Source organism: Quercus suber, unplaced genomic scaffold (genome assembly GCF_002906115.3).
Source record: "Quercus suber isolate HL8 unplaced genomic scaffold, Cork oak 2.0 scaffold_27, whole genome shotgun sequence".
NCBI lineage: Eukaryota > Viridiplantae > Streptophyta > Magnoliopsida > Fagales > Fagaceae > Quercus > Quercus suber.
The window spans coordinates 1674570-1687102 of record NW_027069492.1 but is presented as its reverse complement, the minus strand read 5'-3'; the positions used below and the strand labels follow the sequence as shown (position 1 = coordinate 1687102).

The following is a 12533-nucleotide window of genomic DNA, read 5'->3' as shown; positions in this document are numbered from 1 at the left end:
GTGTTGAGCTTCTCATCAATTCTTGATAAATGCTAGTGTCGAGACTAGTGTCGATCTTTAATGAATCAACTTTTCTTCATTTGTTTGTTGGATCAATCTTCATGTCTTTAATGATACCACTTGATGTAGTTAAGCAAAATACTTCTTGATACATTAAACTCAACTTAGATCTACCTAAATAAAAGTAAAGTACATTTTGTTAAAGGATAAGTCAGTACATAAAAAAAAATGACCCTAACAAAAAGTCTCACAAATAAGGCTGCTGCCTTAAGCACTCTCCAATACTTTCTATCTTACTTTGGAAAATATTAGATTGCTACTTTGAGTACTCTCAACAACTTTTTTCCTTTCACTCTTTATATTTTTCTCTCACCCACATTCACACCACATCTATACGGCCATTTATAGAGTTTCAAACCAAGTGGAATTACAAGAGTTATCTTTATTCTAATGACTTTTTTTTTTTTTTTTTGATATAAAATAGAATTTTTATTCTAACTTAATCTAAGTGTATATATGTATGAAGCTTCTTTCTGGTGACTTGAACCCGGCCCTTGCTCTCCACACCCCGCAAGCATTTATACTTATGGAGTGACCACGCACTAAAAGTGCGCGGTAGTTCTAATGACTTTTCAATTCAACTAAGACACAAACATTATAGAATAACAATAAATACAAACAATTAAGAAAAAACAGGAAACACAAACTATTATGGAAAAATCAAGAGGCACATTTTGGTTTACCGTTTCCAACTATTCATTCACTAAAATAATTGGCATCTAGTTATAGAAAAAACTTAGCAAACATTTTCTTGGGCCTTTTTGTTGTGAACACGTGTTATACTTTAACACGTATATATTAATTAGAATTGGATTTGTGGGGCAATCAAACCTGAAAGTTATGCGGATGAGTTACCTATTGGTCACTATTCTTGTTTTTCTCCTTTTATAATCAAGGCTTATATGATATAATTTTAGGTCTAAGACAATGATTTCAATCAAGATCATTTTTTATTTGTTCTTCACTTATAATTTTTGATATATTTTGTTTATAATTTACAAAACTTTAATAGAATCACCCAAAACCCTTAACATTCAAAATTAAAGACAAATTCTATTAAATTTAAATTTATGATAAGATCCTTTAACATCAATTGTATATAAAGAATTATATACAAAAATAAAAAACTTGTTTATCTTATAATTAAGAGTTAAAAAAAAAAAAGCGGTTTAATGATGACTAGTTGCAGGAGCTACTTCTTTAGAGAGGCGGAGTACTTCTTCTTTTTTCTTTTGGTGAGTAAATTAACAATGGAAAGACTTTTTTTTTAGTTGGATTCTTTTGAGTCAGAGAGAGAAAATCTTTCATTATTAACCAAACATATAACATTTTCTAGAAAAAAACTTAACATATATAAAAATGTATTTTCTTTAAAATTGTTATGTAACTATAGAATTATAGGAGTACTATAAAACAAAAGCTACAGGTTTTGTTAAAAAAATAAAATAAAATTTTGAGAGCTTTAGGCAATTGCCTAAAAAAGAAAGATGACTCACTGTAAAGGTGTAAGATGATGAAATTTTTCAAACTCCTCCTATATCTTTTAATTGGAAGTGAATTTGGAAAATTTAATTGTTAGATTGCACGTTCTTTATGTTCTTAACATGCATGTCAAATTTCGTTGAAATTGGATATTATTTACTATTCAATTAATAAACTTATTTTTTATCCATAATTTTAGATCACAAAAACTTGAAATTTAAACATTTTTATTGATGGCATAGCTATTAATATTTGATCTTCTTGAAATTTTGCAACCATGGAGGATATAATAAGAACATGCAATCCAAAAATTATATTTTCAAAATTCATATCTAATAAAAAGATATATGAGGAGTTTGAAGGGTTTCACTTCAAACTAATTTGAAGAGAAACCTTTCCCGAGGTGTAATTCTTACTATTGATATTCTCAATTTACTTTAGTTTGCCATGATTTCGCCCATGACCGTGAGTAGGGTGTTCATAGGCAGGTTTGTGCTCAACTCAAACTTGAGCTAATCACTTCTGTTAGGGGAGAATGAAGCCGCGGGTCAATGAGGAACAAAAGTTAAGTCAAATCAAGTCTTAATGAGTCGTTGATGGATTTAGGTCGAAGCCATTAAAATGGTGGAGAGAGGAGATTCCTGCTAGATATGGACAGAAGACTCATCGAAAATGGGAGGAAGAGAAGGATATCAAATAGGTTGGGTTTCATCGGCTCCCAAGGAGGAAATCTATTATTCAACTTGTTTCAGTCGAACTTGACCATGGAGAACTACAGTCGACCATTGCTTGCTGTTAAAATCATTCGAATCCTTGCGAGTCGGTCCAGGTTGAGTAGGTTCATCGGGTCTTTGTGCCAAATGGATAGCCTTAATTATGAGACTAGTTCCAATTAATGTTGATGGTAGAAGCTAAGTGTCCGTTTAGCAGCAAAAGTGAGTCCAAATTCAACTTATTATGTGGCCTTTGTGTGACTCTTGATATTATTTATCAAAGGAGTTGTATAAAATTTAGGACAAAGTTTATCTACAAACTTAGTTATAGTATAAGACTATGACTTTACTTAATATATTTTTATTAAATGTGAATTTTGACAAATCTATAATTGAATTACATTATCTTCTTATATATTACATGCTTATAAAATTTTCAAAAAATCAAAAGTCAATAGCAATGTCTTCATTCAACTACTTAAATTACGTTTTTTTATAGTTTAAAATTATGCATAAAAATTAAATTTATGATTCATATAGTAAATGACATTTAATTGACACAAAATTTGATATATATCAATATATGTTAAATGCGTAAAAAAAAAGTGCAATCCAATGATCAGATTAATTTTCAAAATATATAATAATGTTAATTTAAAAAAAAAAAAAATTGCAGCCTTATATTGTAACAAAGTTTTTAATCAAACTTTGTACTTTTATTTAGTCCTACATAACTTTTGGTGAATGATAAAATCCAAATTGCATTCCGGATCGCTCCAAGTGGACTATGTTGACTATAAGTTCAAAAGTTATAGCTCACAGCTCATATCATTCCCGTGTACGTAACAACTTTAATTATACTACAGTTAATGACTAAAGTTTTGGTAATTTCTTAGACCATTTGACTGCTTGTCATAATTTATTGTAATCATTGCCTCGGGTTCTTATTCTGAAGTACAAACGTTTTTGTATGGCCCCTTTTTTTTTATTGCGCTAAATATTCGTTTTTAAAAAATTATTTTATTATAGTCTTTATTGCATCTTATTTAGTTAATTAGTGTCTTTTTGGAATTCAATTTTCTGAATGTCAAGGTCGAACATTGAATTTGATTTCACCAAAGTCGAGTTCTGCTACTTCTATGCAATTCAGTGGAACATGGAACTAAAGTTGGAGAAAATTAAGTTCTACTTTTGCCACATATCACTGAATTGCATAAAACTTGAAATTGAATTCTAAAAGATGCTATGTAACTAAATTAGTTGCGATTAAAATTTTTTAACTAAATCATTTTGAAAAACTTACTTAGAAAAAAAAAAAAAAACCCCTTTTGTAAAAAAAACATTTTTTTGTACTATTATGAACATGAGAAGAAGTGGCTCATATCTATATCAATGACCTATAATCATGGTTATAAAAACCAAAACGATCAAAGAACTAGAAAGGAGACCGATTCTCGGTTTTTTCACTTCTTGATTGGTTTTTCAAACATTTTCTATAATATAATATGTCTAAAAACTATCATTAAATGAAAAAAAAAAATGTCATTAAATATGCCCTATAAATTCCACAATTTATTTGAATCGTTAGTGGATACATAGAATGATGACACGTGTTCTTTTGTCAGAGCCCATATGTGAAAACATCTAATAATTATCAGACTTAATTATAACTCACAAAAATGTCATGTATCAACAATAATAAAACCATAAATTTCACCATCTATTAAAAAATCCTTAAAGAAAATTACTTAAAATATCTACTATTACCTCCTTTAAATACTTTACATATAGTATAGAAAAATTATTTCCCCTATTTTTATTCCATTTAGTTTAAGGGTTTTACAAAGAGGGTATTATTTTCTACGACATGCAGAAACCATACCATTTATTTAAGTGAAAATACAACCTCAATTAGTGCAAACATATGTCATAAGAAATTGCATCTCACCAATGGACCGAATGGAGTCCTGTGGGTCCCCTCCATCATATAGTTGACCTCTCCACTATTCTTGTTCCTAAATCCAATTGCCGACCATAATATATAGACCTCCTCTGGAAACTTGCCTTAGCATGTGAAGGTGAAAACCACAAATGGAGTATTTGGACAAAGAGAACATTGCCGATGTTGATCATAAGCAAGAGAAGATGAAGGACGAAAGGAAAGTCATGAGGAAGAAGAAGAAGAAGCTTGGAGGAATCAAAACAATGCCATTCATCTTTGGAATGTTCGCAAATTCTTGTTCTAGTCGTACGGCTGTTTTTTCCTATTGTTGTTTTTGTCTGGGATTGACAATGTTTTCAAGGAACTCTCAGCTAGGGAGATATCCAATTAGAGCTTCTTGGTTTTTCTTTTCAAATCAAAACACCATTTTATTCTTGTGTTTGAGTATCTATAAGCTACCATCTCAAAATATACATATGAGCTAAGTTAGGATAATGACTAAATAGTTAAATTTGTTTTTTTTCGTTTTATCAATTTTTAGAACGAATGGTAATTTCATTATGTTATCACCGTATGTATCAGATTAGATGATCCTAGATAAAGTTGTGTGATGGTGTGTGACGATTGAATGATGAGTGGAAGCATGAAAAAAAGAGCGCACATAAAGGTTTACATGGTTCGGCTTGACAATCTACATCCACAATGAGAAAACCCTTGATAGCTACATATTAATATTAATATTAAGTACTTGTTTTACAATGAACATAATATAGAGTTTATATACTAGAGAATATTTGACAAACTTTAGGCTAATTATAGACTAACATAAGGTTAATATGTTTGTTCTACAACTATATGAGTGTAGAACTGGTTTAGGCCACTTGGGCCATAATGTCTAACAATCCTAATATAATTACTAACGCATTGCAACATTATCACTGTATATATGGTAAAGATTTTTGAAGACAATCCAACAACCTATTTTAGGGTAGTGATTATTATACACACCCTATTACATCTATTCTTACACATTTGAAATTTATGTGTATAATGGAGTCTATGTATACTTGTATTCTCCTATATGCTAATTTGAGATTTACCAATTTTCCTTTTGGAGTTAAATAAATCTCAAGATATGCACGACTTTGATCCAAATGCAATTAAGCCGCCTTAATAGTAGTGGTCCCAATATTTCACTAAACAAAACTCCCAATCTAGAATTAAGTTTAGTTTTGGCTGTCCCCTATTTCAAAAGTCCCAATTAAGTTTAGTTTTGACTGTCCCAATATCGTTGAACAAACACAATCAAAAGAAAGTTGGGCCACTAGAAGTGAAAAGCTGTGTGGAAAAGATTTGACCCACCTATCCAGCGAAAAGAAGAAGGAATTTCTATTCTTCTGTTTGGAAAATAAAAGACCTTTATCCACTAGAAGTGGAAAGCTTTGTGGAAAAGATTTGACCCACCTATCCAGCGAAAAGAAGAAGGAATTTCTATTCTTCTATTTGGAAAATAAAAGACCTTCTTTATTTATATATATATATATATATATATGCTGAATGCAATAAAAAAAAAAAAAAAAAAAAAAAAAAAGTTTAGTTTTGACTGTCCCAATATCGTTGAACAAACACAATCAAAAGAAAGTTAGTGGGCCACTAGAAGTGAAAAGCTGTGTGGAAAAGATTTGACCCACCTATCCAGAGAAAAGAAGAAGGAATTTCTATTCTTCTGTTTGGAAAATAAAAGACCTTTATCCACTAGAAGTGGAAAGCTTTGTGGAAAAGATTTGACCCACCTATCCAGCGAAAAGAAGAAGGAATTTCTATTCTTCTATTTGGAAAATAAAAGACCTTCTTTATTTATATATATATATATATATATATGCTGAATGCAATAGAAAATTTATTCATTCACAACTTGCATTAGCTTTTTTCTAAGGGCCCCTCGTTTGGCCCACATTTACAACAATGTTAGAGGTGGACAATATCACTTACACTGAAACCACAACTGACATTACTTCGTTACATCAATCGCAATTTATCATCTTATTAGTTATGAAAATTCTTATAGCATTAGAATTATTAATCGATCCTGCTAAAGAGAGTTTACAATTGACAACATAATAAATAAATATATAATTTTTTTTATGACTTACGAAACATCGATCATTTTGTTAAAAAAATCTTATATATTAAAATTTGTACTCTTAAATAAATTATCACTTTGTTAAATTACCGGACAATGATCAAACTTAGAATCTCATGCTCTGATACATGTAAAACTACAAATTGTCCCAAAAGTTTAAGTTAATAAGATGATAAATTTAATCATTTAACTATATACTCCTAACACACTTTTTGTAAAAACTTTGTACCACTATATGTATTGACACATAAGTATGCATAAATTTCCCATGCTATTTTAATGGTCATTATATTCATGAGCCAAGTACACTAAATATTGCCCCCTCTGTTTCCCAGCAAATGAAATATGCGATAAATTTGCAGCAACTGGTTTCCATGCCAACGTGATAACGTACCTAACACAAGAGCTTAAAATGCCGCTGGTACAAGCCTCCAACACACTCAGCAACTTCACTGGAACTGCCAATTTCATGCCACTGTTGGGTGCTTTAATTGCTGACTCCTTTGCCGGGCGGTTTTGGACAATCATGGCTGGTTCTATTATCTATGAACTGGTAAAAACAGCAACACCATGCTTTACAGGTCTAAAGTTCATTATTAAAAGAATCCTTTTTACTGATAAATTAAGAAGGGGAACTATAACTTAACTATTCATTAATGTTGTAAAAAATCATTTTTCACTAAACGCACGTAATTTTTCCTATACATTATGATGAGTTCATGCTACGTTCCATGGCTAATCAGAATAATGAAAACTGCGAGAAAATATTTTGGCCCATAATGAGATGGATTATATTAGTGTACAAGATCTGCATCATTGATCTTTTAATTTAATTTGACTATTCTTTTTTTTTTTTTTTGGTAGAAAAATTTGACAATTTAATGCACATTTATTCATATGACAGTATAAGCAGAATAATATCTCACATTTTCACAACAACTTCTTTTTGAGTTGCGGTGGATTGAATGTAATCTTATTTTATTCTATTCTAACAACGACAGCAACAAAAAACTTTAGCGTTTCTTATGATCATATATTTGGCTTGTGAAAATTTAGAATGTTTATCAATTTCTCATTCTTCATCTTGCAGGGATTGATTAGCATCACCGTATCAGCAATTCAGCCAACGCTCCAGCCTCCCCCATGCCCAACTCAAATGAACTGCAAGGAAGCCTCAGCCTTGCAGCTTTGGGTCCTCTACATCTCTCTGCTACTTACATCTCTTGGCTCAGGTGGCATTAGGCCCTGTGTTGTTACCTTTGCTGCAGACCAATTTGACATGACCAAATCTAGTGTAGCAGCTAGAAGTTGGAATTTGTTCAATTGGTACTACTTTAGCATGGGAATGGCAACACTAACTGCCCTGACTTTTGTGGTTTACATCCAAGATAATGTGGGTTGGGGCTGGGGTCTTGGAGTTCCAACCATAGCCATGGCCTTGTCAATTATAGCCTTTTCGGTGGGTTCACCTCTTTATAATAGAATCAAACCTGGGAGTAGTCCCTTTGTTAGATTGGCTCAAGTAATTGTTGCAGCAGTGAAGAAGAGGAAAGAAGTAGTACCAGAAGACCCTGCTCACTTGTATGAAAATAGAGAGCTCGATGCTGCTATTTCTTTGCATGGAAGGCTTCTACACACAAATCAATTCAAGTAAGTAATTTAAAACATTCTTTAAGTATAATGTAGAATGTCATTGCAGATGCAAAAGATAGAGTGAAGCAGATATAATTTGGGATACATACATATTTTCTTTATAATTTACAAAAATTTAGTAGAATCACCCAGTACCCAACGACCTTAAATTTCAATTAAAATTAAATTAATAATAAATTCCTTTCACATCAATAGTATTAGTATATATAGAATTATAAATAAAATAAAAACTTATTTATTTTAAAGCAAGGATAGGAGTGAAAAAAGAGTAGTTTAATGGTGACTTGTTGCATGGACTACTTTTTGAGAGAGGCGGAGAGAAAAAGACATATTTCATTAAAATATGAAAATTACTTTTTTTTTTTTTTGGTTAAACAATGGAGAGACTTGTTTTAGAGAGAGAGAGAATCTTTCATTATTAACCAAACATGTACCATTTTCTAGAAAAACTTAATAGATATGAAATATATTTTCTTTAAACTTGTTATATAAATATTGTATTAAAGAAAGTTGTTAGAATTTGGATGGTATTAGCGACATGACCTTTGGCTGGTCCCATTTAATATGATTATAGGTTACATGGGAATGGGTTACAAAAGGGTGTACCCTCCCTCAAATGTACAACTTATGGAAAATAGAATATATTCTTCCTCTCCATCATTCTCTCACGTACCCTATGTGTGCGTTTGGATTGCCCTTAAAGTCGCAGCGTTTCTGTTCTCGCGTTTTCTGCCTTTTTTTTTTTTTTTCCTTCCGCATTTGTTGACTTTGGGGAAAAAAAGTACTGTGCGTGCACTGTTCACGTACTGTTTACGCACTGTTCACGTCATTTTAATATTAAAAGTGGGTCCCACAACACTATTCACACATTTAAAAATTATTTGCTACAGTGTTTTCAGCAACAATCATTTTAGCAACTTTCAGCAACAATAAGTGCTATCCAAACGGACCCTATGGCTCTTAAGCCTTGGATATTGTGTAACTTGCACTAGTAGCAAGCGCCACTATGAACAACAGTTGATCAAGTTATGGAGGCATAACTTACAGCATGGAGCAAGAGAATACATGATCCTATAGATGTATGTACTCTATTTCCTAACATTGGTATCAGAGCTACGTATGCTATTCACTTTTGGACTAATGATGTGATTATCTCTATTGCTTTGAAAAACAATGGAGAGACTTGTTTTTGAGAGAGAGAGAATCTTTCATTATTAACCAAACATGCACCATTTTCTAGAAAAACTTAATAGATATGAAATATATTTTCTTTAAGAGTAAACATTAGGTCCGAAGCTGGCGTAAAGCAGCTCTTTTCGTCACCAATAATAATGCGCCACATTAGCCAATAACTTTAAACTTAATACACCTTATTACACTCGATTATAACCCACAAAATATCCCAAAACTCAAGTGTATTCTTCTTTCTGATCCCTCTCATCTCTGTTACTCTCTCCCTCTCATCAAAATCCAGCACCGATTTGCCATCACTCACACCACCTNCTTCACAAATGCTCATTACTAATATCGTGTGTTCAATCAGTACACTGTTAGTGAATATGATTCACTTTGCTTCTTCTTAATAAATGACGCCCAACATGTGGAATTTTTAATTGTTTAAATGGGAGGTAGAGAGGTAGAGCAGAGACAAGTTTCAACGTAGGATCAGTCGCTTTGATACCATGATAAAATTACATGTTGTCCAAAAATTTTAAGATGTTAGAAAATGTTGGATTTAATTAATTAACAATTATTCTAGCAAGTATTCATTGAATGGTTTAGCTGAGTCTTGTGTATATGATTGCAGGTGGTTTGATAAAGCTGCAATAGTAACAGATAGCAATGCAACAGATTCAAAGCCACCACCACTGTACATCGAGTCGAGGAATGAAAATGCATTATCCGAATTTTTCCAATATGGGCAGCTGGAATTTTACTTTTTGCCTCATCTTCTCACCTGCTTAGCTTCACCATTCAACAAGCTCGCACTATGAATCGTCACCTGTCTCCGCCTTTCAAATTCCTCCAGCCTCCTTGTCTATCTTTAGCAACATAACCATGCTCATTGGCCTTGTTCTGTATGAACGTCTCTTTGTACTCTTTGCTCGTCAATTCACAGGAAATCCATCAGGCATCACATGCCTACAAAGAATGGGAGTAGGCTATGTGGTTAACATTCTTGCTACAATTGTTGCATCGTTTGTGAAATCAAGAGAAAAGCAGAGGCTTCTGATCACAACTTATTGGATGATCCAAATGCAATTGTTCCTATTACTGTTTTTTGGTTGGCACCTCAGTTTTGCCTACAAGGGGTAGCTGAAGTATTCATGTCTGTGGGGCACTTGGAATTTCTTTATGATCAATCACCTGAAAGCATGAGAAGTACTGCTCTAGCACTGTATTGGATAGCAATAGCAATGGGAGACTATTTAGGCACACTGATTGTATCACTGGTTTATAAGTATTCAGGCATGAAAAGCAACTGGCTGCCTGATAGGAACCTCAATAGGGGAAGATTGGAATGCTCCTACTGGCTTGTTAGTGGCATCCAAGTAATAAATCTCGTATATTATGTGATATGTAGTTGGCTTTATACCATTGGAAGAGGTTAGTGAAACTTGCAAGGAGGAAGTTGAAGAACTAGCTGGAAATAAAGTCCCCTCTATGATCTTAGATGGTAGGAATGGACATGGAGAGGTGGAGCTTGGCCTTGGAAGAAATGAGACAGCTTAGGATTGTTCATAAGGAATATGACTATACACTAGAGCATCTTAAAGTGGTTTTTTTTTTTTTTTTTTTTAATTTAAATTTTCTGATTTTTCAGTTTTTTTTTTTTTTTTTTGTCCTGCAGTTTAAGGGAAATAAGTAGACTAGTTTCCACTTTCAGCCTAATAATAATACTGTGCAAGCCAACTTCATTAGAACTCCAAAATCCAGTTCAGTAATTCATTCACATAAGTAATCAGCACCCAGTTATGGAAAAAACTTTAAAAATATTTTTGTGGGCCTTTTTATTGCAAACATGGGTCGTATTTTAAGTCTTTAATAAGTCACTAATTAGAATTGGATTTGTGGGAAATCAAGCCTGAAAGTCATGTGGATGAGTCACTTGTTGTTGGTCACTATCGTTGGTTTCTACTCATCCGATTTGCCATCACTCACACCACCTCTGATCTGCCATCACCCAACGATGATGCTCCAACAACTGAGTCCAAAAAATCGGGAAGCACGGCAGCGGAGTGCGAGAGCGTGGGGTGAGCATGTTTTTCCAGAAAAGCTCTCATCTTTACTCTGAAGGGCTGCTAGGGTATGTTCAATTAAAATTAAAAACAAAAACAAAAAAAAAAAAAAACAAACAAAACAAAAAAACAAAACAAAACAAAACAAAAAAACTATAAAATTATAATAAGAAAATACCAAATGGAAGCAGAGAGTCAAAAAAATTCCCCTCCCTTTTCACATTGTATCTGAAAATTTCTCTCATTACAAATATATCTTATGCATTAATCTTTGGCTTCAAGCTTCTTGGTCAAATTGGTTTTGCTTTCTGAGCCAACAGAATCTACAAAACTTCTTGACTCGAGAGAAAAAGAGAGTGAGAGAGAAGGAATCACCAGAATTTCACACACCGTGGAAGGTAATTTTTTCTATTTGATTTCTCAATCTCAAATTCATATTGGAGTATTGGGTTTTTGTTTTCTGATTGATTTGTGTCAGTTGACTGCAAAAAATTTCTTTGTTGCTAAAATTTGTTGGATTTGCTTGGTTTTTTGTTGGTTGGGTTGTTGGGGTTTTTGTTGCTAGATGCACAAAATGATTAAGGGATTTTGTTGATTGTGTTTGCTGGCTCAATCTGGATTCTATATTGTCTAAAAAAGAAGGAAACATGCAATCTATGCTTGGCCTTCCAGTGCTCACAAATGATATGTCAAAATCTGGAATATAAAGCTTAAATGCATTGGTCAAAGAAGCTCTGGTAGATTGGTGTTGGGTTTTTATGAGAGGGAGAGACCAACAGAGATGAGAGGGATCAAAGAGAAAAATACACTTGAGTTTTGGGATATTTTGTGGGTTATAATTGTGTGTAATAAGGTGTATTAAGTTTAAAGTTACTGGCTGATGTGGTGCATTATTATTGGTGGCATAAAAGAGTTGCTTTATGCCAACTTTGGACCTAATGTTTACTCTTTCTTTAAACTTGTTATATAAATATTGTATTAAAGGAGTTGTTAGAATTTGGTATTAGCAGACATGACCTTTGGCTAGTCCCATTTAATAAGATTATAAGTTACATGGGAGTGGGTTACAAAAGGGTGTAGCCTCCCTCATATGTAAACTCATGGAAAATATAATATATTTTTCTTCTCCATCATTCTAGCTCTCATGCCTTTGGGTTCTATCCTATGGCTCTTACGCTTTAGATAACCACCATGAACAACAGTTGTTCAAGCTATGGAGGCATAACTTACAGCCTGGATCAAAAGAATACATGATCCTATAGATGTATATGCTCTATTTTCTAACATTGGTATCAGAGTTA

General features: G+C 32.7%; 1 long non-coding RNA gene and 1 pseudogene across 3 annotated transcripts; one reads left to right on the top strand and one right to left on the bottom strand.

The window, feature by feature from the left end:
- Positions 1 to 4169: 4169 nt before the first annotated feature.
- On the top strand, positions 4170 to 10947 carry LOC111987795 (protein NRT1/ PTR FAMILY 3.1-like; annotated as a pseudogene).
- LOC136065571 (uncharacterized) lies at positions 9226 to 12209 on the bottom strand. Of its 3 annotated transcripts, none has more exons than XR_010627190.1 (3): positions 11411 to 12209; positions 11161 to 11295; positions 9226 to 9493 (listed from the first exon to the last, which is right to left on the bottom strand). It is a non-coding gene; the product is annotated as an uncharacterized LOC136065571 (long non-coding RNA). The 3 variants fall into 3 exon arrangements; XR_010627189.1 differs by having other exon boundaries at positions 11161 to 11292; positions 11411 to 12208; XR_010627188.1 differs by lacking the exon at positions 11411 to 12209 and having other exon boundaries at positions 11161 to 11376.
- Positions 12210 to 12533: the final 324 nt, after the last annotated feature.